General features: G+C 39.4%; 1 protein-coding gene across 15 annotated transcripts in view; it reads right to left on the bottom strand.

Moving 5' to 3' along the window:
• DMD (dystrophin) overlaps positions 1–23,399 on the bottom strand; it is a 1,568,405-nt gene that overhangs the window by 760,480 nt on the left and 784,526 nt on the right. The gene's annotated exons all lie outside the window — the stretch shown is intronic.

Here is a 23,399-nt window from a genome sequence, read left to right as displayed (position 1 = left end):
ACTAAAATTCTGCCATCCTTGCCTATACACCCAAAAGAGATCTAATTAATTTGTTTTTTATGTTCCCAGACCAGGTTGGAGGTCACACATTTTTATATTAAATAAGAAAATATTATGTTTACCTGCTTGCTGCATGTTTTATCGTGGTGCAGTTTGTCCATCTGATTTACAATCAACATCACTGAAGGGACCACCTTAAAAAAATTATCTTTTTTCTAAATTATAGACATATACTTTTTTTCTGTAATCATATTCATTGAAACTCAAATCCCCCATTTGTTCCAATAAGTTTCTAAATCGAATTTAGAACACAAAATAAACAAGTTGAGGGAGGAAAGACAGTTCTAGAACCCTTTTACAAAGTTTACTGTTAAGATTAAAAACAACAAAAAGTCAATACATTTAAAGGGAAGCTGCTTAGATTGTATTGTTTGGGACTAAACTTCACTCTTTGGTAAGAACCCTCATAATGCCCAACCACCTATACAAGAAAGAAAACACATTCCCAAACCCACACAGAATAACTGGGATGCCTTGAAAATTGGACAACAATTTCCAGTGGAAATAAGGAGAGATAGGCACGCTGGAAGAAGCAGCAAATATTTCCATTTTGAAAATACAAAACAGTATCCTGAATTCAGAACTGTCTTTATTCTGGTCTTAGCAATCACAGGAACTCCTCCAGGTGAAGTCTATTATTACCACATCATTTGTTGAAAACTACTTGAGACTCCACAGATATTTCTTCCATTAGAGCTTGGACAATATGAACACTACGTGAATTTAAGGATTTTACTTTTCTTCTCCCCACATACTTTTTCAACAGCTTGCCCCAGCTTTTCCAAAGGTCTGGACAAGTATTTGTGAATTTGTAGACATTCCAATAAAGATATTGTAATATTAATTCAAGAATTTGTCTTCTGACCAAAGTAGTTTTGAATCCAATTTAAAGCATCCCAGCAAGCTGGTAACTCTCAGTACTTTGCCAGTTCTGATCAGATTAATTCAGATTAATTGAGAAGTCTCTATTTTTCCTTATTCATTACAATTTTATACAATGGCCTGGTGAGCAGGTATAAAAAGTCTCTGTACCAGGAGCTGTTTTCAAATATATTCTAGAATAAACAAAACAGGCATATCTCTCCAAAATAAAATTGGAGGGAACAGGAACAAAATCTGGACTTTCATATCTTTTTCATTAGTCTGAAATCAATCTGATGGAACCCAACAAGAGGAAGAGAATGGATCATGCAGAAATCTCCACTCTTTCTGTGCATGCATGATTCAGGCTTAAAATCAGGAGAACAAATCACATAGATTCGTTTTTAGTTGTGTGTGGCACAGTGGCAGCATAAACTTAAGGAGCAAACAAATTCAGTGCAATTTGTTTAGCAGATTACTGTGCCATAACCAAAATTCTAATTTCTTTTTTTCCCCTTTCATAGAGAAAATGAAAATGACTTTTATGGTAGCTGCTCCCACTCATGCATTTTTCAAATACTCACCATATGAATATAGCTAGAATAACACAGATATACAACTAAGAATGTAAAGAGATGCCTCACATGTTCAGAACTGCTATAGTCACCACATTCCAGTTAGAACAGATGGGGAAAGATTGGTGAGTGATTTCAAATAAGATTTTAAAATAGTTTTTTTTCTCTTTTTGGGATATGAAAAAGATCTCTGCTTTGATTGTACTACAGAGATGTAAAGAATACAAGGTTGTTGTGAGTTTTCTGGGCTGTATGGCCATGTTCAAGCAGCTTTCTCTTCTGATGTTTCACCTGCATTTATGGCAGGTATCCATAGAGGTTACCTCACAACCACTGAGGATGCCTGCCATAGATGCAGCCAAAACATCAGGAGAGAATGCTGCCTGAACATGGCCATACAGCCCAGAAAACTCACAACAACCCTGTATTCTTTGCATCTCTGTAGTACAATCAAAGCAGAGATCGTTTTCATATCCCAAACAGAGAAAACATGGTCATACAGCCAAGAAAACTCACAACAACCTAGTGATTCCGGCCATGTACAGTAAGCCTTCGACAATGTGAAGAATACAGTCTGAACATTTTCATCCCAGTCATCTTACTTGGGGGGAGGCGGTGGAAGGGGATAGAGAATAGCAATGGAAAGCTATTTGGGATAACATATTAAGTATGGAAATGTGTATGCTTTTCCTATGCATCATTAAATGTGTTTGTACCTAAAGAAATACATTTCTCTGTGGTATAAGTGTGTGTGTGTGTGTGTAATTTGCTGTGCAAAAATAACATTTTCAGAAAAAGCAAAGCATTTTTATATATGAATAGTTCCAAAAAAGATTGTAAATAGTGGTTTAAACTAACACAGAAACCTTGAAAAAACATAATGTAGGAAGAAAACTGCTTGAATTGTCTACACTTACATACAGGAATACAGGATTTACATCTTTTATTTCATTGTTTGCCTGAATCCTATAACTATTTTCTGCTTCATGGAAGACCCACTGGACAATATAAATAAATGGTTAGAGGAAATAGCAGAATTTGGCGAAGTTGCAGGATTTAAAATAAAAAAAGACAAAACACAAATAATTACAAAAAACATAAAGAATGAAAATAAATTAAAATTACAGGAAATATCAGGAAAATAGCACAAGAAACAAAATACCTAGGAATAGTAATATCATCGAATAATAGTCACCTGATAAAGAACAACTACGAAAGGAAATGGAAAGAACAAATGGACCAAACCATCTCATGGTTCCAATACCAAAAAATAATAGAAAATTTCAAAATAGATTTTAAAATGGGATTTCAAACACAAGAAAATTTCTGGGACAAGATAATAAAAATAAAAACCAAACTAATTAAAAAAATATACCAGCAATTGCTAATATGGGCAACGGAAACAGAGCAGGTAAAGGGAAATATGGTCCAGTGGTCCAAAGACATAGGAAGATCAATAAACATGTCGGAATGGGAGGAAGTCTGGCGCAAAAAAATTAAATACACCTATGCATCCGAGATGAAGGAGAACTGGTATAAGGCCTTCTATAGATGGTACCTCACGCCTGATAAGATAGCTAAGTTCAGCAAAGGGAAAATGAAAGATACTTGCTGGAAATGTGGAAAACACAAAGGAAATTACATCCACATGTGGTGGAAGTGTAGTAAGATAAAAAGTTTCTGGCACGAGGTCAACACAATAATAGAATTAATATTAAAGGAAAAAAATAGAATTAAAACCAGAGGCAATGCTACTGGGAATCATAGATTCCATCAAAGATAAAAACTCAGACAAATTGTTCTTTTATTTCACTACAGCTGCAAGAATAGTGTTAGCCAGAAACTGGAAATCTAAATAAACCCCCACTGTGGAACAATGGCTATTAAAAGTCTGGGACATAATGAATATGGACACACTAACTCAAAAAATATCTCAGAATGTATCGAAACCACTCAAGACTAACTGGACAAATTTCATAGAATATATCAAAGGGCTGAACAAAGAAATCTATATCAGTACTATACAGTAAAGAAACTCAAAGGAACATCAGCAAGAAGCCGGTGAATAAGTCATAAATACCACAATGGACGAAAGCATTGTCCATTATTCAATTATCTGCCCAGGAACTCCTGAAAGTATTTTTAAAGGTACTTGGAGGGGGATATGACCATGGTGGTGGGTATGATGGTAGTAGCGATTCCACTCCCCCCTCCCCCTTTCCTTCCTCCCCCCCTCTCCCCACCCCTTCCCCACCCTCTATAATGTAATATATACCGACAGATCATTATATTTCGAACTTGAAGGAAAATATTGTACCCACCCTTCGCATATATACCATTCCCTTTTTCCTATCCCCCTTTACCCTTATCACTCCCTTCTTTCTGTCAGCTCTTCTACGAGCAATATATTCTAAATAAAAAACATATTTGAAAAAAACCCTATTTTCTTCATTTTCTTCTTTTTATGCTTTTGTTGATATCAGTTACATACATTTGCAGACACCACTTCCTGCATATTACAATCAGAAAAGTACTCTAGAGTAGTTTCATGGAATGCTGATTTATACCAACTTTTTGTAGCCAAAGGAATGGAATGAGAAATTTCAGTAACACATTGAGCTATTAGTTACACTCAGCTAATGCTCAATAAAAGCTAACAATTTACCCTTAGTAGATTGTGTTGTTTTCTTTGACCTCATTAGCTGGATATAGTACCTTTATCCAAAATTCCAAAATTCCAAATACTCAAAAAGAATTTATATGGGTAGCTGAGAGAGTGAACTTTGTTTCATGCACAAAAATATTACAATATTGTGTATACAATTGCATTCAGGCTAGGTGTTTTACTGTGTATATGAAACACACATCAAGTTTGTGTTTAAAATTGTGTCCAATCTCTTTATTTTATACAGTATATACAAGCATTACAAAAACTTTTTTGTAAAAAATCTGAGAAACATATTACTTTTGGTCTCAAGCATTTTGGATAAAGGTTACTAAACCTGTAATCTAATGTCAGCACAAAGTGTCAATGAAAGTCAAGAGATCTCACAAATCTCTGCAGCTACCTGATAATGGTGATGATAACATGTTCAGTAAAGTGATGGTCCAATGGGGTCAATGTGGACTGTCTGTACTCTGACTCTCACTCCTGCAGGTCTAGGATGGCGTCTGTATTCTGGACTAGCTCCAGTTTAACTGGCCATGGTACAAAAATATCCTTTAGATATTTTTTAGATAGATAGACCTCACCTCTGAGGATGCCTGCCATAGATGCAGGCGAAACGTCAGGAGAAATGCCTCTAGAACATGGCCATATAGCCCGAAAAAAACCCACAAGAACTGAGTGATTCCGGCCATGAAAGCCTTCGACAATACATTATCCTTTAGATGTTTGTCAAAACCTCAATCTAAAGGCTAAGGTCATTGACAGAATAAGTGTGGCCCTTGAGGCAACTGCCTTTTTGTGGCCTCAAAAAGATGTCTCCAAATTATTCCTAGGGAATATGGACCTATTTCGTTATGTCTTCCAGCCCTTGTGATGTTTTAGGCCTGGGAGAAGTATTTTCTCAACTTCTAGGTCACTTCTTGTTGCATGAAAAGTCTCTTGTGGGCCTGAAATTACCTAAAGAATGAGCAAAACATGACTCCATGTGTGAGCCATCTGAGACATAAAATTTATTTGAAGTTGTGAGGCACTTGAAGATCCTAGAGCAGTGGTTCCCAATCTTTGGTCTTCCAGTTGTTTTGGACTTCAACTCCTAGAAATCCCAGTCAGCTTAGCAGCTGTTAGGAATTGTGGGAGCTGAAGTCCAAAACACCTGGAGGACCAAAGGTTGGGAACCACTGACCTGGAGGAACCTAAGTGGACTTCCTAATCTTGGCTAGTTGCACGCATTTGGCCCAGGCATTTGAAATATAGTTAACTTACTGTGCAAAAAAATAGATGGAACAGTACTCAGGCCAATACAGAGGGGTTTTTTTTAAAGGAATAATGTTAATTGACAGGAAAATCAAAATATATTAAAATTGATTTTCTGTTTCTCACTCAGGCCTGATAGCCTCCCCATACCAGAATAGATTCACCTGTAAGTTTGGTAACTACCTTAAAATATTTTAATTGATTCCTTTTAAACAAGAATATTATATCTATATGCACAAAACCACATAGACTAAAGAGACTAATTCACAAATTGAATCTGAAACCACCAGGGAGATCCACCCAACACTTCTAAAGCCATCCACAAGTTACAGCATAAAAAATGCATGTTGGCAACAGTGCTTGATCCATGTCTCAAGGGCAGAATTGTAATGATACTTTTCACATTTTATAACTAGAAGTGAAGTGCTAGAGGCCATATTGTCTGCCTTAATCTCTTTTTCCCAAGCATTTTTGTGCAGTTCAATGAGTCTCAGAAAAACAGATGGCTTCAGGGACATATTCATGTTCCAGAATAGACCAGTGAAACAGTGACAGCAAAAGTGACTTTATGGCAAGAAAAAGATTAAGGCAGAAAACAAAATAATATTGTAATTTAGCATAGTACTTCTGTGTATTCTGGTAATTTGTCAGACTAAAGGATGTCAAACACTGACAAGTCAATAATCTGCAATATTCACTTTGCAAGACCCTTTCATGTGATAATGGCAACAGCATGTATAAGCAAACATATTTTTACACTGTGGTCTTTTAAAAACAAAACAAAACAAACAAACCCCATTTACTTCGAATATTTCCATTCACTTTAATATGTGAAGGAAGATTTAATAGAATGTCTGCCTTACACTCCAGCACTAATAGTTGGCTGGCAAACTGAGTTACTTGCCTCGGGCAGCACACAATATGAGGCAGAGCCATGTTAATCTCAGAGCTTTGGTTACTCAATATCTCCTGGAAAAAAAGTCCTTTCCCCTCCTCCTTGCTGCTAGAGGAGTCTGGCTAGAAAAGATGGATGGTTTTTCACATCTTCAAGAAATTGTCCTTGCCTGAAGGCTTCTTAGTCTCACTGGAGTGGGCAGAGAGCCCAGAACTCTTTGCTCATGCAAGTAATAAAAGTGGCATCTTATTTCACATGCAGGGATAGCATTTCTTTGTTTAATAGGGTTTTTTCCTATATACATTATCAATTAAATCATTCAATTATTTCTACAAAGCAATTAACCGTGACTTTGTTGCCCTCTCTTTCAGTGGCAATTTGGCCAAGTCTCACAGAAAGCATCCACCATGTATGTGCTGTGACATTTTAGGTCCCTATCTTTCTCAATGGATTGACCTTGAAGGTGCTGGGGGTGGTGACGGCCGACAGGGAGCTCTGGCATGGGCTAGTCCATGAAGTCACGGAGAGTCGGAAATGACTGAACGAATGAACAACAACAACATCTTTCTCAGAGACCTATTAGTAGCAACTTAGTATTGCCAGGTGTAATGCCAGGTAGAAGAGGGAATTTCCGCAGGTGTTGCTTGTTATTCAATTGTTGCATTATAGAATTTCCTTTTTCCGCAATGTGCTGATAAAACTAATAGAGTCAATAGTTTGTTTCTGACTTGTGTTGTGCAAATTTACCAGAACATGGAAAAAATATTTTGGGGACAACACAACTATTAAAACTGCTGGAGTCATGTCCTATATTTCCTGTCCTAGAGTCAAGATCTCCCCAAAGGTAGTTCCCTTCTGGAAACAGTAATGAAAATGATGGAGAAAATCCCATTACAGGTGGATTTAGATATGCTATTAATGGGAGTAATAAAACAAAAGAACAAGAATTGTTTAAAAGTATGATGCAGGCAGGACAAGCAGTAATTGCACGGGGGTGGAAAGATGAAAAAATTGACAATGGAAAATTGGAATAGCTATCTATATGAACAAGTCTAATTTCAAATTATAACAAGCATAATAGAATCATAGAATCATAGAATCAAAGAGTTGGAAGAGACCTCATGGGCCATCCAGTCCAACCCCCTGCCAAGAAGCAGGAATATTGCATTCAAATCACCCCTGACACATGGCCATCCAGCCTCTGTTTAAAAGCTTCCAAAGAAGGAGCCTCCACCACACTCCGGGGCAGAGAGTTCGACTGCTGAACGGCTCTCACAGTCAGGAAGTTCTTCCTCATGTTCAGATGGAATCTCCTCTCTTGTAGTTTGAAGCCATTGTTTTGCGCCCTAGTCTCCAAGGAAGCAGAAAACAAGCTTGCTCCCTCCTCCCTGTGGCTTCCTCTCACATATTTGTACATGGCTATCATATCTCCTCTCAACCTTTTCTTCTTCAGGCTAAACATGCCTAGCTCCTTAAGCCGCTCCTCATAGGGCTTGTTCTCCAGACCCTTTATCATTTTAGTCGCTCTCCTCTGGACACATTCCAGCTTGTCAATATCTCTCGTGAATTGTGGTGCCCAGAATTGGACACAATATTCCAGGTGTGGTCTAACCAAAGCAGAATAGAGGGGTAGCATGACTTCCCTGGACCTAGACACCATGCTCCTATTGATGCAGGCCAAAATCCCATTGGCTTTTTTTGCCACCATATCACATTGTTGGCTCATGTTTAACTTGTTGTCCACGGGGATGATACTCAAGAAGATAAAAAATGAAATAAAGAACAAATGGATGTTGTATTTAGAATGGCTTTAAAAGGGAGAAGCCAACACAAGCATCTTACAGAAATTAAGAAAATTGTGGATATAGTTAAAGATAATAGTATAGAATAAATAAGTGGTTGGAGGGAGGGATGAGGGGTAGGCAACATGGGTGGCTTTAATATTAAAAATAAGTTAAATGTTAATTTTTAAAGGATGTATATAAGAAGCCTTAAGTCAACAACAGCCTTTTGAATGAAAGTGGAATGTATCATACAATGTATGTACAACTTCTAAGGCTATTATGTATACCACATTGATATTTGGTAGAACTGTACAAAATGAAATAAAATATATTGTCAAAAATAGTATATTTTCATTCGCAGTTGCCTCTTCATCTTCTATCATTATAAATTTGACTAGGAAGGTTTGGTGTATTTTAATACTGATAAATGTTTTTAATGTTTATGTATGCGTATATGAATTTGTGTCCCGCCATTGAATGTTGCCATATATATGCTGTGCTCTGCCCTGAGTGCCCTTCAGGGTGAGAAGGCCAGAATAGAAATATTTTAAATAAATAAATAAATTTGCTTATGCCTTTCTGAAACCAAGGTGTAGCAGTTTCATAACAGCCTGATATTTAAACCTGGAATGGGAAAAGTCATGCTCCCATGGCAGTTTTTTGTGGTCTCCAATACAAAACCCGATTCCCCTGGACTGTCTATTTTCTGTCCAAGAAGAGGGTAAATTGTTTTGTGAATAGAGACACTTTTTAATAAAGATTATGACTTCCCTTGGCTTTGTTTAACATCAAAAATACTAGTTTTTTTTATTAAAAAAAAACATAAATGGACTTCTAGGAGCATTTGGGTAAGACATAAGACATCATCACAAAGGAACTGGCATGCATTGTGGTGAATCCATGAGGTCCCAGCTGGGGGGGGGGGGGCAGCTTGGACAGCCTGTTGCTCCATGCCCTGGAGTGTAGGACTTATATGGGACTTCATCCCACAGGGGAAAGCATCACTGCCTAGCTTCCCCCTGTTGATCCAAGGGCAACACGGGAAGCTTCCTGTGCTGTCATGGTGGTGGCGTATGCTGCTTGCTTTCCCCTTTTGGCATGGAAGTACACATGTGCTGTGTAATGGGCTCTATGTCAAATGTGGGGAGCAAGCAGTATATAATGGGCAAATCAGCCCATCTGATGAGGTGTTTGATTTTTTTGAGATTGTCTGTGCATCCCCAAAAGAGATACAGGGCAGAAACCTATGCCCCCAAAGAATCGGTTTGTGCTTATTATCAATAGATTGATTGACAAAGTCATATACAAGAAAGTGAGTACAATATTCTTGAGTCTATTATTCATTGTAGGACTTTTTTCTTATTTACCTGGACTGAATATTTAGACAGACAAAATACAACCATTCTGTTCAAATTCCATGCAAGAAATCAGAATATAAAGATGTAATAGATTCTAACCTTTGCCGGCTAGGCCGAAGCCTGAGAGTCAGTGGGCTGGGTCTCCATCTTGGTAGGGCAGCTTAGAAGAGTGGACATCTTAGTATAGGCAAAGAGGCAAGGGGAGGAGTCAGCCAACTCCTGATTGGTTTAAGCACCAAGGGGAGGAGTTGGGTGACAGTGAAAAAGGCTGTCACTTCTAACAGAACAGAGGGAAGGGTTCTAACAGAACAGGGAGAAGGGTTCTGTCAGAACAGAGAAAGGGATTCTAAGAGAGATGGGGAAAGATTCCAACAGAGTAGGGAGTAGGATTTCAACAGAGAAGAAGTATTATAGGCAGGGAGAAGGAAGCTTTTGAGTGAGTTGATCTGATAGGGAATAAAGAAAGGGACAAGGGCTTTAGTAAAGCTGGACTAGAAGAGTCAGTGAGAAGACTTGTCAGCTTGTATTTAGGAGAGAATACAAGTAGGCTTATTGCCCTATAGTGGAGAGTAGACTAGAGGACGTCTGGTTACTCTGTAAGACAGTCAGGGTGACTGATCTTAGAAACACACTGTTTCAGAGGGTTGAATAGTGTGTGGAAAGGAACTCACTTCAACTAAAGCTACTTATGGATGTTGATTGCGTCATGGAGGAGGGAGGGTGTTCCATCAGCCGAGGAGCCCCCATTGAAGTCGTGGTGGGGAGGGGGAGATACGGGAAAGGGAGACCTTTAATTTGGCCTAGGGTTCGTGGATCAACATTAGTAATTCCAAATCGGTCTCCTGATGTGGTAAGTTGGTGTAACCAGGATGGCGGTCCCTCCGAATTGAAGGTAGTGCTGTTGAACGCCAGATCTGTCAATGGCAAAACAGCTTTCATCCAGGATTTAATCCTGGATGAACGGGCAGATCTGGCATGCATCACAGAGACCTGGCTGGATGAAGCTGGAGGTGTGAATTTAACCCAGCTTTGCCCGCCAGGTTTCTCTGTGCAGCACCAACCGAGATCCGGAGGGCGGGGAGGTGGGGTTGCAGTGGTCTATAGAGATTCCAACCCTCTGACCAGGGGCCCCATCCCGCAGTCAACAAATTTTGAATGCGTCCACCTGAGGGTGGGTGACCGGGACAGAATAGGGATTCTGTTAGTGTACCGTCCACCTCGCTGCACTACAGTCTCCCTGCTTGAGCTAGCGGGGGTGGTCTCGGACCTGGCATTGGAGTCCCAACGGCTGCTTGTGCTGGGGGACTTCAATGTCCATGCCAAGGCCGCTCAATCGGGAGCGGCTCAGGACTTCATGTCTACCATGGCAACCATGGGGCTGTCCCAACAGGTATCTGGCCCCACTCACAGTGCTGGACACACATTGGACTTGGTTTTCTGCCAGGGATGGGAGGAAGGTGGCGGTGTTGAGGAGTTGTCCATCTCTCCGTTGCCATGGACTGACCACCACCTGGTCAGTTTTAGACTCACTGCACCCCCTAACCTCTGCAGAGGTGGAGGACCCATTAAGCTGGTCCACCCCAGGAAGCTTATGGATCCGGATGGATTCCTGATGGCTCTTGGGGAATTTCCCGCCACCTCGGTTGGTGATCCTGTTGATGCCTTGGTCGCTCTCTGGAATGGGGAGATGGCTAGGGCAATAGACACGATCGCTCCAGAACGTCCCCTCTCAAGTAGCCGAGCTAAACCAGCCCCTTGGTTCACTGAGGAGCTGGCAGCGTTGAAGCGAAGGAAGAGGGAACTAGAGAGCGTGTTTGTGTCCTTTCTAAGGGCATATGCCGCGGCAATAAAAGCCACAAAGAAGACTTTCTTTGCGGCCACTATTGCGTCCTCAAAGAACCGTCTGGCTGAACTGTTCCGAGTTGTCAGAGGCCTTTTAAAACCCACCACACAGGATGGGTGCCCTGATGACTTGGCAGCTCGCTGTAAAGCCTTTACTCAGTTCTTTGCAGACAAAGTCGCCTTGATCCGCTCTGGTCTGGATACCATATTAACGGCAGTCTCTGAGGATGTAACACGAGCATCTGCTTGTCCAGTTTTGATGGATTCATTTCAATTGGTGAAACCCGAGGATGTGGACAAGGTGCTTGGAGGAATGAGGGCTACCACATGCATCCTAGACCCCTGCCCATCCTGGCTTCTGAAGGAGGCCAGAGGGGGATTGGCCGAGTGGGTGAAGGTGGTGGTTAATGCCTCCCTTCGGGAAGGCAAAATTCCAGCCAGCTTAAAACAAGCTGTAATAAAACCACTGTTGAAAAAACCATCACTGAACCCCACTCAATTCGTCAACTATCGGCCTGTTTCCAATCTCCCCTTCTTGGGCAAAGTCCTGGAATGTGTGGTGGCCTCACAACTCCAGGCATTCTTGGTAGACACTGATTATCTGGATCCGGCACAGTCTGGCTTTAGGCCGGAACATGGTACCGAGACAACCTTGGTCGCCTTAGTGGATGATCTGCGCCGGGAGCTCGACAGGGGGAGTGTGTCCCTGTTGGTGCTGCTGGACCTTTCAGCGGCCTTCGATACCGTCGACCACGGTATCCTTCTGGGACGCCTCGCGGGGATGGGTCTTGGAGGTACTGTTTTACAGTGGCTCCGCTCATTCCTTGAGGGTTGGTCTCAGAAGGTGTTACTGGGAGACTCCTGTTCAACCCCACAACCTTTGTCTTGTGGGGTTCCTCAGGGTTCAATATTGTCTCCCATGTTGTTCAACATCTACATGAAGCCGCTGGGTGAAATCATCCGGAGTTTCGGAGTGCGATGTCATCTGTACGCGGATGATGTCCAACTCTGTCACTCCTTTCCACCTGCTACTAAGGAGGCTGTCGAGGTCCTGAACCGGTGCTTGGCCGCTGTGACGGTCTGGATGAGGGCGAACAAATTGAAATTGAATCCAGACGAGACAGAGGTACTCCTGGTTAGTCGTAAGGCCGTACAGGGTATAGGGTTACAGCCTGTGCTGGATGGGGTTGCACTCCCCCTGAAGACGCAGGTTCGCAGTTTGGGTGTGATCCTGGACTCATCGCTGAGCCTGGAACCTCAGGTTTCGACAGTGACCAGGGGAGTATTCGCACAGTTAAAACTCGTGCGCCAACTGCGCCCGTACCTTGGGAAGTCTGACTTGGCCACGGTAGTCCACGCTCTGGTTACATCCCGTCTAGACTACTGCAACGCTCTCTACGTGGGGTTGCCTTTGAAGACGGCTCGGAAGCTCCAACTAGTCCAACGCTCGGCAGCCATGATACTAACAGGAGCAGAGCGCAGGGAGCATACAACTCCTCTGCTGCACCAGCTCCACTGGCTGCCGATTTGCTACCGGGCTCAATTCAAAGTGCTGGCGTTGGCCTATAAAGCCCTAAACGGTTCTGGCCCAAGTTCACAGGTGTGGCTGGCGGGACGAGAGACAAGGCCTTTTCTGTGGTGGCCCCCTGGCTGTGGAACGCCCTTCCTATGGAGGTAAGATCAGCCCCCTCGCTAATGGTGTTCCGAAGAAGATTAAAAACTTGGATGTTTGAACGGGCATTCGGTTAAACAGTGCAATGAATGTGATAATTACAGGAATGGAAATTTGGACGATGGATTGGATCACGACTCTAGTTATGAGATGCATTGTGTTGTCTATTGTTGTGTCAATATTGTATATTATGCTTTTATGGTTTTAAATTGTATATCGTTGATTGATTTTCATCCTTGTTGTAAACCGCGTTGAGTCGCCTGTTGGGCTGAGAAACTGCGGTATACAAGTAAATAAATAAATACTACTTCTGTAGAAACCTTATGTCTAGTAAGCCTGAGCCTCAGTAACAAAAATACACGTGTGTACCTCTCATTTTATGAGTTGTCATCTCCTTAAAGTTCAATAAACCTGTTATTAGTTCATAGTTAACTTGTCTCTGCTTCGGTCTGTCATACTTAGTGAAACCAAGTCAGCCTAAACCTCTTTATAGTCCAGTCAGCAAGCAAAGGAGCCCAAAAAGAAGAACCAGAAGCCTAGGCACATATTACCTCAAATACATTCACACCTTGGTTCCTCAAAAAGCAAAATTGAGGTGGTGGCGGCAAAAGTCTACCAGCATCATCGGTCTCTCACATCATTAGTCATTCCCTCACTCAAATTCCTGTCACGCAAGGTGATCGGTCAGCGTTCTCTATTACAGTGGTGTCAGGTGGGGATTTAAAAGCAAAGATCTCCCCTGCCAGTAATACATCACAGTGGATCCCCTCGCGTTGGGTGGGATCCGCAGCACATTCTTCCTTACATTGGTGGCAGCGGTGAGATTGAAAGGTTCCCCCCTGTCACACAGGTGCGTTGAGGGACCCCTTGTCTCGCGTTCATCTTATTACAAAAAACCTTAAAGTTGAATAAAAAGTGAAATAAAAAGAATTATGCTAGCTGGTGAAAGTTAATAGGTTTTAGATCTAAAACGTAAACAGATTGTTATGGAATACCACATACTGATCAATGAAATGCTAAAAAGAAATGATAGAATGCTATTATTATTATTCATGTCAGGAGCGACTTTAGAAACTGCATTTCTGGTGTGAGAGGATGTTGTCCAGGGAATTCCTGGATGTTTTTTTTAAAATTATTTTTATTGAAAAGATTTTTTCGACGTATACCAATTGACAAACAAGACGAACAATACGAAGGGTAATTGCCTTAAAGGCTGTATATTTCTCTCTATGTATTATATTCTACGCAATCATCCATGTCTATTTTCTCAAGTCATATTTGTTCCTATCTATCAAGTTATTTACCTAGCCCAAATTCCTAAACTAAATGTTGTCATAGCCGCCCCTCCCCCTACAACACATTTCGATATCTATACACATCAGTACATAAATACATATAATTTCCCCCAACTTCCAGGAACCTCAAGCAACCTGAGTTTAATTCATTCCCAAAGTATTTTGTTTTGATGATTAATTTTTAACGTATTTTCAATATCACTTCCGGAATTCTTCTTTCCTTCCTATTTTAACAATATTTGAGGTTATTTTTCTTTAGGAAATTAATGAACTTGTTCCAGTCGGTGTTATCTGTTGTTGTTCTATTTTTTCTTATTTTTTGTGTTAGCAAGTCCATATTCATGATATCCATAGCCTTATTGATCCATGAATCAAAAGTTGCTGTGTTTTCAGTTTTCCATATGCGGGCAATACATATCCTTGCTGCCATGGTCAAGTAAAAGAAGATTTTATCATCGTTCTTATTCAGTTTTAGGTTAGTCATTCCTAGTAGGAAATATTCTGGTTTGAGTTCAAAATTGCGTTGGAAGATCTCTCTCATTTTTCTATGTACCTCAGACCAGAACCTTTTAACAACTCCACACTCCCACCACATGTGCTTGAATGTACCTGTTTTCTTCCTACATCTCCAGCACTTTTTATCAATCTTCCTCTTGCTATATTTCGCTAGTTTTTCAGGGGTTTGGTACCATAGATAGAACATCTTTACCCAATTTTCTTTGATCTCCGTAGCATACACATACTTCAGTTTTTTTACCCATACCTCCTCCCACTCTGACATGGTGATCGTGTGTCCTACCATTTTAGCCCACTTAATCATGACTTCCTTAACCTGTTCCTCCTCCGTTGCCCACAGTAAGAGTTGTTGGTACAGTCTTTTGATCAGCTTGCTTTCCATTTTTATTATTTTATCCCACAAAGTTTCTTTAAGTTCAAATCCTACTTTTCTGTCTTCCCTAAAGTTTTCATTGACTTGCCAGTACTGGAACCAAGAAAACTTGGGTTCTATTTGTTGTATCTCCTCCAGTGTTTTAATTTTTATTTCTTGGTTGTTTATATTAAGCAATTGTTTGTATGTCAGCCATCTGTCATTTGATGTTTCCCTTCTCTGGTCCACCTCATTTGGTGACAGCCACATCGGTGTCCTAGTATACCATTTTCCTTTGTATTTGTTCCATATTTTAATCAGCGATGCCCTGATAATGTGGTTGTTGAATTTTCTTTCCACCCCAACCTTTCCTTTCCATAAATAACTATGCCAGCCTCTGTTAAGATCTTCTCCTTCTAATGCTAGCATTTTGTTGTTTTTTAGTATGGCCCAGTCCTTAACCCAAGTCAGCGCCGCTGCATCGTAATAAAGCTGGAGATCCGGCAGTCCTAATCCACCCCTCTTCATTTCATCACTTAAGTTTCTGAATTTTATTTTGGCTTTTTTATTTTGCCAGACAAATCTATTAATGTCTTTTTGCCATTTATCTAGGGTTTTTTGGTTCTTACTATTGGGATCATTCGGAATAAATATAGGACCTCCGCAAGAATGTTCATTTTAGTCAGCGCTATCCTTCCTAAAAGAGATAAGTCTAACTTCTGCCATTGTCCCATTTTTTCCTTTATCTTCTTCCATTTGGTATCATAATTATTTTTATGTAGTTGAGCATTGCTAGCTGTTAACTGAATCCCCAGATATTTTACCTTTGTTACAACTTCAATCCCTGTTTTCTTCCATAGTTCTTCCTTCCTCTTTCTTGACATGTTCTTAACCAAAAACTTAGTCTTGTCTTTATTTATATTCAGCCCTGCCACTTCTCCGAATGACTCAATTTCTGCCCACCATTTGTCCCACTGTTCTATTGGGTCCTCCATTAGGCACATCACATCATCCGCGAATGCGGCTACTTTGTACTTGTGTGATCTCACCTTTAATCCTTTTATTTCTTGATTATTTCTAATGCTTTCCAATAGTACCTCTAGGGTCAAGATGAAGATCACTGGGGACAGTGGACATCCCTGTCTAGTTCCCCTATTTATCTTTATTAATTCAGAGATCTGTCCATTTACTATGATTCCAGCGGATTGTTGTGCATATGTTGCCTTGATTGCGTTCATAAAGTGAAAACCAGCGTCCATTTCTTTCAGTAGTTCAATTATAAATCCCCAATTGACCCTATCAAAAGCTTTCTCGGCGTCCAAGAATAGAAGCCCTACCTCTTTTTGTATATGTCTCTCGTAATATTCTATTGCATTAAGAATCAATCTGGTGTTATTACTGATTTGTCTTCCTGGTAGAAAGCCGGTCTGATCTTAATTTATCCTTGAATTGAGAACCCTTTTCAGCCTTGATGCTAGTAATCCCGAGAAGATTTTATAATCGACATTAAGTAAAGAAATTGGTCGAAAATTTTTAACTTTTGTGTTATCCTGCTCTTCTTTGTGTATTAAGGTTATATGTGCAGTCCTCCATGAGTCTGGTATCCTCCTCTCCTCTAAGATTTTATTTATTACTTTCGTCAGATGTGGTGTTAATACATCACTGAAAGTTTTATAGTATTTCTCTGTGAGTCCATCCGGACCAGGGGATTTGTTTGGGGGTAGATCTGCTATTATCTTCTGTACTTCATCCTCTGTCACTTTCTTATTCAGTATTCCTCTTTCCTCTTCTGACAGTCTCTTTATTTTCTGTTTTCCCAAATACTGAGTAACCTTTTCTTTACGGATATTATCATCCGCATATAGTTTCCTATAGAATTTGCGGAATTGCTCTTCAATTTCTGTTTGATTAATGTTGCATTTCCCTCCTTCTTCTATTTTGTTTATATGTTGTTTATGCTTTTTCTTTTTAATTTTCCATGCTAGATATTTCCCTATTTTATTGGCATTTTCGAAATGATTTTGTTTCACATATTTTAGTTTTTGACTTATTTCCTCTAATTTGTATGAGTTTATCCTTTTCTTTAATATGTCCAATTGTAGACACATTTTCTTGTTATTTGGGTTTTTCTTAAGTTCTACCTCCGCATTTTGGATTTCCTCCTCTATCTTTCTAAGTTCGCCATTTCTAATTCTGTTTCTCAATGCTTTCTGTTGTATAAAGTAACCTCTTATATATGCTGTAGATGTATCCCATATAATGTCCATTGTTGTATCCTTTTCCGTGTTGATATTGAAGAACTCCTCCAGTACCTTCTTGTTAGTCTCCTGATCCTTGTGTTCTCTTATTAGCTGTTCATCTAATCTCCATTTAAATATTTTTTTTACTATTGTCTGTGTTCTCAAGGATCACTTCTATCGGGGAGTGATCAGAGTTTATTCTTGTCAGGATCTTGGCTTTTGTAGTTTTTGAGACAATTGCTTTTGTTCCTCATATCATGTCTATACGGGACCATGTATTGTGTCGGTTCGAGAAGAAGGTAAAATCCTGTTCATCTTTGTGAAGGTGTCTCCATATGTCTAGCAATCCTAGGTTTTCTTTTAATAGTTTAAAGTCTCTGGGGAGTTCTCCCATGTAGTAGTTATTTGTCTTTTTTGTTCCTTTAGATTTACCAATTTTACTGTCTATGACCCCATTGAAGTCACCCGTGATGATTAAATCATCATAGTCCTGCTCTAAAATCTTCTTTTGTAGCGTTTCTACAAATTTAGTTTTCACACCATTTGGAGCATAGATATTGCACAGCAGCACATTCCTCCCACCAAATTGTATAGTAATACCCAGGATTCTCCCCTCCTCATCTTTAAATACCTGTTTTGATGGTATCGCTTCTTTGACATATGTTACTACCCCCCCTTTTTTCTCTCTCCTCCAGACGCACAATACATTTTCTCCAGTTTCTTTTGTGTTAGATGGGCTATATGCTTACGACAGATATGGGTTTCCTGTAAAGAAATTATATCGAATTGCCCTTTTTGAAGTTGGTGCCAAATTTTCCTTCGTTTATTTGGGTTATTTAAACCGTTTACATTGTTTGAAAATATTTTAATATTTTTTGCCATCTGTTTCGTCTTTTTCTCTGTCAGTACCCGTATTCACCAAAGCCAAGTCCGCATAGCTCTTATGTTCCTTTGGGGATACTTCTCTTGGTCTTTTTCTTTGTCTTTCCTCGTTGTTTTCCTGATCATCTTCTTCTCCCCGTCCATCCTTTCCTTCACACTCCTTTGGGTCCTCACCTTCTTTCCCCATGTATTTGTCGAAGAATGCCCTTGCCTTAAGTTCCGTCGTTAACCAATATTTGTTGTCTTCCCAAGTGACCATTATTCCTTCTCTCTTCTCCCATTTAAATCTTATGTTCCTTTTTTTAAGCTCATCGGTGAGGAAGAAGTATTTGCGTCTTCTAAGACTGCTTTTGGATGTTCTTTTAAGATTGCAACTTTGTTTCCTTTATAGTAAGTTGGTCTTTTGGCATTCTCCTTTAATACTTTGTCTCGCACACTTTTCTTCCCAAAACACATCACCACATCTCTTGGTACATTGTATCTTTTCGCATAATTTGATTGGATTCTAAAAGTTTGGTCAATGTTGTCCCCGCTCTCTTCACGACTAAGTTGGAGAAGCTGCGCCACCATATTTGCAATTATTTCTCTGATGTTCTCTTTATCTTCCTCCTGGATGTTCCTAAATCTTAGTTGGTATTCTTTTTCTTTAGCCTCTAAGATTTCTTGTTGCATTTGCAGTACCTCTATTTTTTTCTCCACGATGTGTACAGCTTTTTCCAATTCTCTCTGATGATGTTTAATTGCTTTACTTTCTTTGGCATCTTCTTTCCTTTCTTGTCTTAATGTCTCAATTTCTTTATAGATGTTTTTCACTTCTTCCTTCATTGCCATTTGCACCTCCTCCTTGACCTCCCTCTTCATCTCTTCCATTTCCTTCTTGATGCTGTTGAACTGCTTGTCTTGTTTTCCTTCTATTCTATTAACATCTGTTTGCAATTTTAGGATCTCTCTCATTAGATCTTTCATAGTGAATTCTTCCTTTTTAAGTATAGTTTCTTCTGCTGATGGGTCTTTTGTTAATGAGTCCTTCCTGTTTTGCATTTTCTTCTCTTTCTCCTTATCTCTATCTTTATCCATCTTCACTTTTGGTGTCGTCATGTTTCCCTTCCTTTCTCGGTCTGGCCTCGCTCTGTCGTTGTCTTGCTGTGTCCACTGGCAATGTCACAAATTGTATTTCTATCCTACGTCCTTCTAGTATCTGTATTATTTTCAACTTACACACATTCCCTCTTTGGTTCCTGGATGTTTTGATGTTTTACCATTCATGTGGGAGGCTCTCATGTCTCCGCATAGGAATCTGGAGCTGACAGAGGGAGCTCATCCATGCTCTTCCCGGATTCGAACCTCCGACCTGTTGGTCTTCAGTCCTGCCAGCACAAGGGTTTAACCCATTGCACCACCGGGAGCTAATATAGTGTGAATTATCCATATCCATTGTTTGGAAAATATCAATAAAAGATTGTTTTAGGAGAGATGTAAATGTTAGCATATCTGGTAAGAAGTAGATTCTTCTACATATGCAAGGGATTCCTTTTGGTTGAGTAGAAACCAAAATTTTGGCTGATGGTATAGCTTTCAGAAAATATTGTTATCTTCTCTGTGAGCACTTTTGCATGTAATGTAAATATAACTCATTTTCTCTGCTGCAGATGGCAGCGAATCAGACAGAAGAACCTTGCATAATGCAGACAATGCTGAGTTTTCTCATTTAAAAAACAACAACAACCTGGAAACCTTCCCAGATTATACATCTGTCTCTAAGTTATATTTTACAAAAGAGGGTCAAACAGAAATGACATGCAGATGATTAATATCCACATCACTTGCAACTGATCTTCCTTAGCTTTCTCCTCCAATCATTTCAGCTAAAGTAAATGAGCTTAGGGAAGCCTATACAAGGTTCAACAACTATATAAACTATTACATTTGGAAAATATTATAAAATAATAATAAAACAACAGCTAGATATTGAAAGCATCTAGTTATTGATTGAAACACATGTCTACATACATACACATACAGTATGCAATTACACATTTATGGTGATATATTGAGGACGAATTACTTGTTTTATTCTGCTGCTCCTTGGTAAAATAATAAAGATACTCTATGGGTTATTAATATTTATCACAACAATACTGCTTGTAACCTTTGCTATCTAAAAGTACAACTGAAAGCACATTGCTATGCTATTGTCCTGTTGCTGTTATAGAATTTGTCTTAAATGTGGTAGACAAGGTAGTTTTTTTTATTGGGCTCCATTATAATGATAATCTCCTTTCATAGTATTTATACTGATATATCTTGTCTCACATTAATATATTATTGCAATCTTTCTCAAATTTTGGTTCCTCAAAACAGAACTATGTGTAACTTTGCATAGTGATTTCATTCCATGTAATTAGCACAAAGAAGCTGAAATCAATTTCTTTGTTTACATTCTTTGACAGAACTTCTCTTCAGTTCAAATCCTAGTATTCTTGTCACTCAGGTTGCTCTTTTTTTAGAAAGTTGGCAATGAGTCATATCAGATATTTAGCACAATGGAACTGAGATACACAAATCTCAACAGATCACATTATCTCACAGATTTTAGTAGAGTCAAGATCTGCCCCAAGATCTGCCCTTCTGGAAACAGTAATGAAAATGATGAAGAAAATCCCATTAAAGGTGGATTTAGATATGATATTAATGGGAGTAATAAATCCTTTCCTTCATCTGATATTCAGACCTCAAGGCAATTTCCGTTCAGGATTATGTGGCTAGGTTGCTCATTGGGTTCAATGTGGTAAAGTGTGACCAGTCTTTCTTGTAGATTATCAAATTAAAAATATAGACAGAGATGTTGAAAATAAAAAAGTAAAGATTTACTATATAACAAATTCATGAAACATGTAACCTAGTCTGGTTTCACAACATAGTACCAAGTAATATTTGAGTTTCAGACAAAGGAACACTTCTTAATTCTTTCCACATTCTCATCTCCCATAACTTTGCCCAAATATTATGATCTATTTTCTTTTCCTAACATCCTTAAATCTCTTTCTGACTGCACTGTACAATCGTAGCATGCATTATGTAAATAACCTGCTTTAAAACTGCATTCAATTGTCAGTGTAGATGTATTTTAGGTTATAACTTTTTCCCTACTGCCCCACTCTCACAGTAGCCCATGAGCTGTGACTGGCTGGCTCCACCCGGGCTTTCCCACCTACTTACTTCTTACAGACTATATCTATGGATATTCATTTGTGGAGGGGTGAGTAGCCCCTGCCCACAAATTTCCAATCAATTCATCCAAAGCTGCATATAGGCATATACCATGTCTATATTCTCAGTACTGCTACAGACATTGCATATTTGAACAGCCTATGGATAAATATGTGAAACCTCAGACAGGAGGTCAAAGGAGGGAAACCCTGTTTCTACATATCAAGCCATTACTATGTTGCACAGATACAAACATTACTAAGCATCTTAGATACTGCATTTGAGTTAAGCTTTTACTCCTTCTTTAGGGCCCAATAGATAATTCACTTCTTCTGACCTGAAACCTATCAACCTGTCAGTTTCAAAACTAATCTCCCCACACTTCTGCCCCTGGAATGCTAAAATTCTTTATTGGACAAGCATTACTTCTGTTCCCAGGCCGTGGCCAGTTTGTGTCACATGTAGATGATAAATAGGACAGCTGCAGGGAAGGTGAGGTGTCTTTGAAAGATCTAGGTAGCAGTACTTCTTTATTGGTTGTATTGCTACCTATGGAGGTTTGTCTTATTAACTGCCACATTCCAGCTATGGTACTCAATGCTGGCCAAGTCATACATAACAAGGAAAAATACCTTTCCTGTAGTTAATACATTTTCACTACAATAGTAGGCTGCCCTGAGATAAATGTGCTTCTGCATTCACACTTGTAAATTATGCCTATGCTTCTCTCTTGCAATCACAAAGCAAAGCATGCTATCTTGCAACATACAAGAAGTGATAAAAGCTCCTGCTAGGACAAACAGGCATCTTTCGCCACTTCAGCAAGACATAACCTAGTTACTAAACAGGACAAAGTATACCTTGGGGAAAAGTGCATCTCCTGTTATGCTTCTAGTCTAAATGAAGTGTGAGCCATGGTTGTCAGCTAACTGAGGAACATGGAATAAATTCAGGTGATTCTGTGAGAATACTGCTGTTTTGCTATCCAATTAAAAGAGATGCTCCTGACTAGACTATTTTCTTGGCAATAGCAAGAGCTTTTGAAGCAGACAATAAATGTGAAAAAGAATCTAGAACCACAAATGGCCAGGATCCTGAGCATACTTCATAGGTATTCAGTATCCTATATTCATTCCATAATAAAGGGGTGGCAATGGTTAAAGAAAGCAGTGAGCAACCTGTGCTGACCTCTCTCCAAAATGCTCCTCCCTATTCTGTCATTCTGAATTATTGCTAATTAATTGCTCCATTTGTTGTAATAATACAGTCTTCTTCCATCACTATACTGGCAAAAAGACACAAAAAATATACATATTTTACATAGCTTCAAAATTAATCATTTATAATTATATATAGAATACAAAACCCAGTGCAGTTTAATGGTTTGAGCATTCAAAAATGATTCTGAAGACCAAAACTCAAAGCTATGGAAACCTATGAGTGATCTAGAAGAATGTCGACCCCTCGTCCTCAGTGGATGGCAAAGGTAAACCCCTCTGAACAAATCTTATCAAGAAAACCCTATGAAAAGTTCACCTTAGGGTTGGTATAAATGACTTAAATGGTCACATGTAAGAGAGTGGCTTTCATTTGTAAAATAACTGGAATAATAGTATCACAAAGTTGGAAGAGACCACATGGGCCATCTAGTCTAACCCCCTGCCATGCAGGAAAAGCACAATCAAAGTACCCCTGACAGATGACCATCCAGCATTTGTTTAAAAGCCTCCAAAAAAGGAGTTAACACCACATTCCAAGGCAGAGAGTTCCACTGTTGAACAGTACTTAGTGCTACTAAAAATAACCAATACATTGTTTTTCAATCCATTCCCATTCTTTGTACTGTATGATCACCTTTTAAACATTGTAGAAAGAAATGTTTGATCTTTATCTAGGCAGATACCTATTCTATCTCAGTTAAAGTTATACAAATTG

The sequence above is a fragment of the Anolis sagrei genome, chromosome 3 (assembly GCF_037176765.1).
Source record: "Anolis sagrei isolate rAnoSag1 chromosome 3, rAnoSag1.mat, whole genome shotgun sequence".
Classification (NCBI taxonomy): domain Eukaryota; kingdom Metazoa; phylum Chordata; class Lepidosauria; order Squamata; family Dactyloidae; genus Anolis; species Anolis sagrei.
This window is presented reverse-complemented; position numbering and strand designations above follow the sequence as displayed.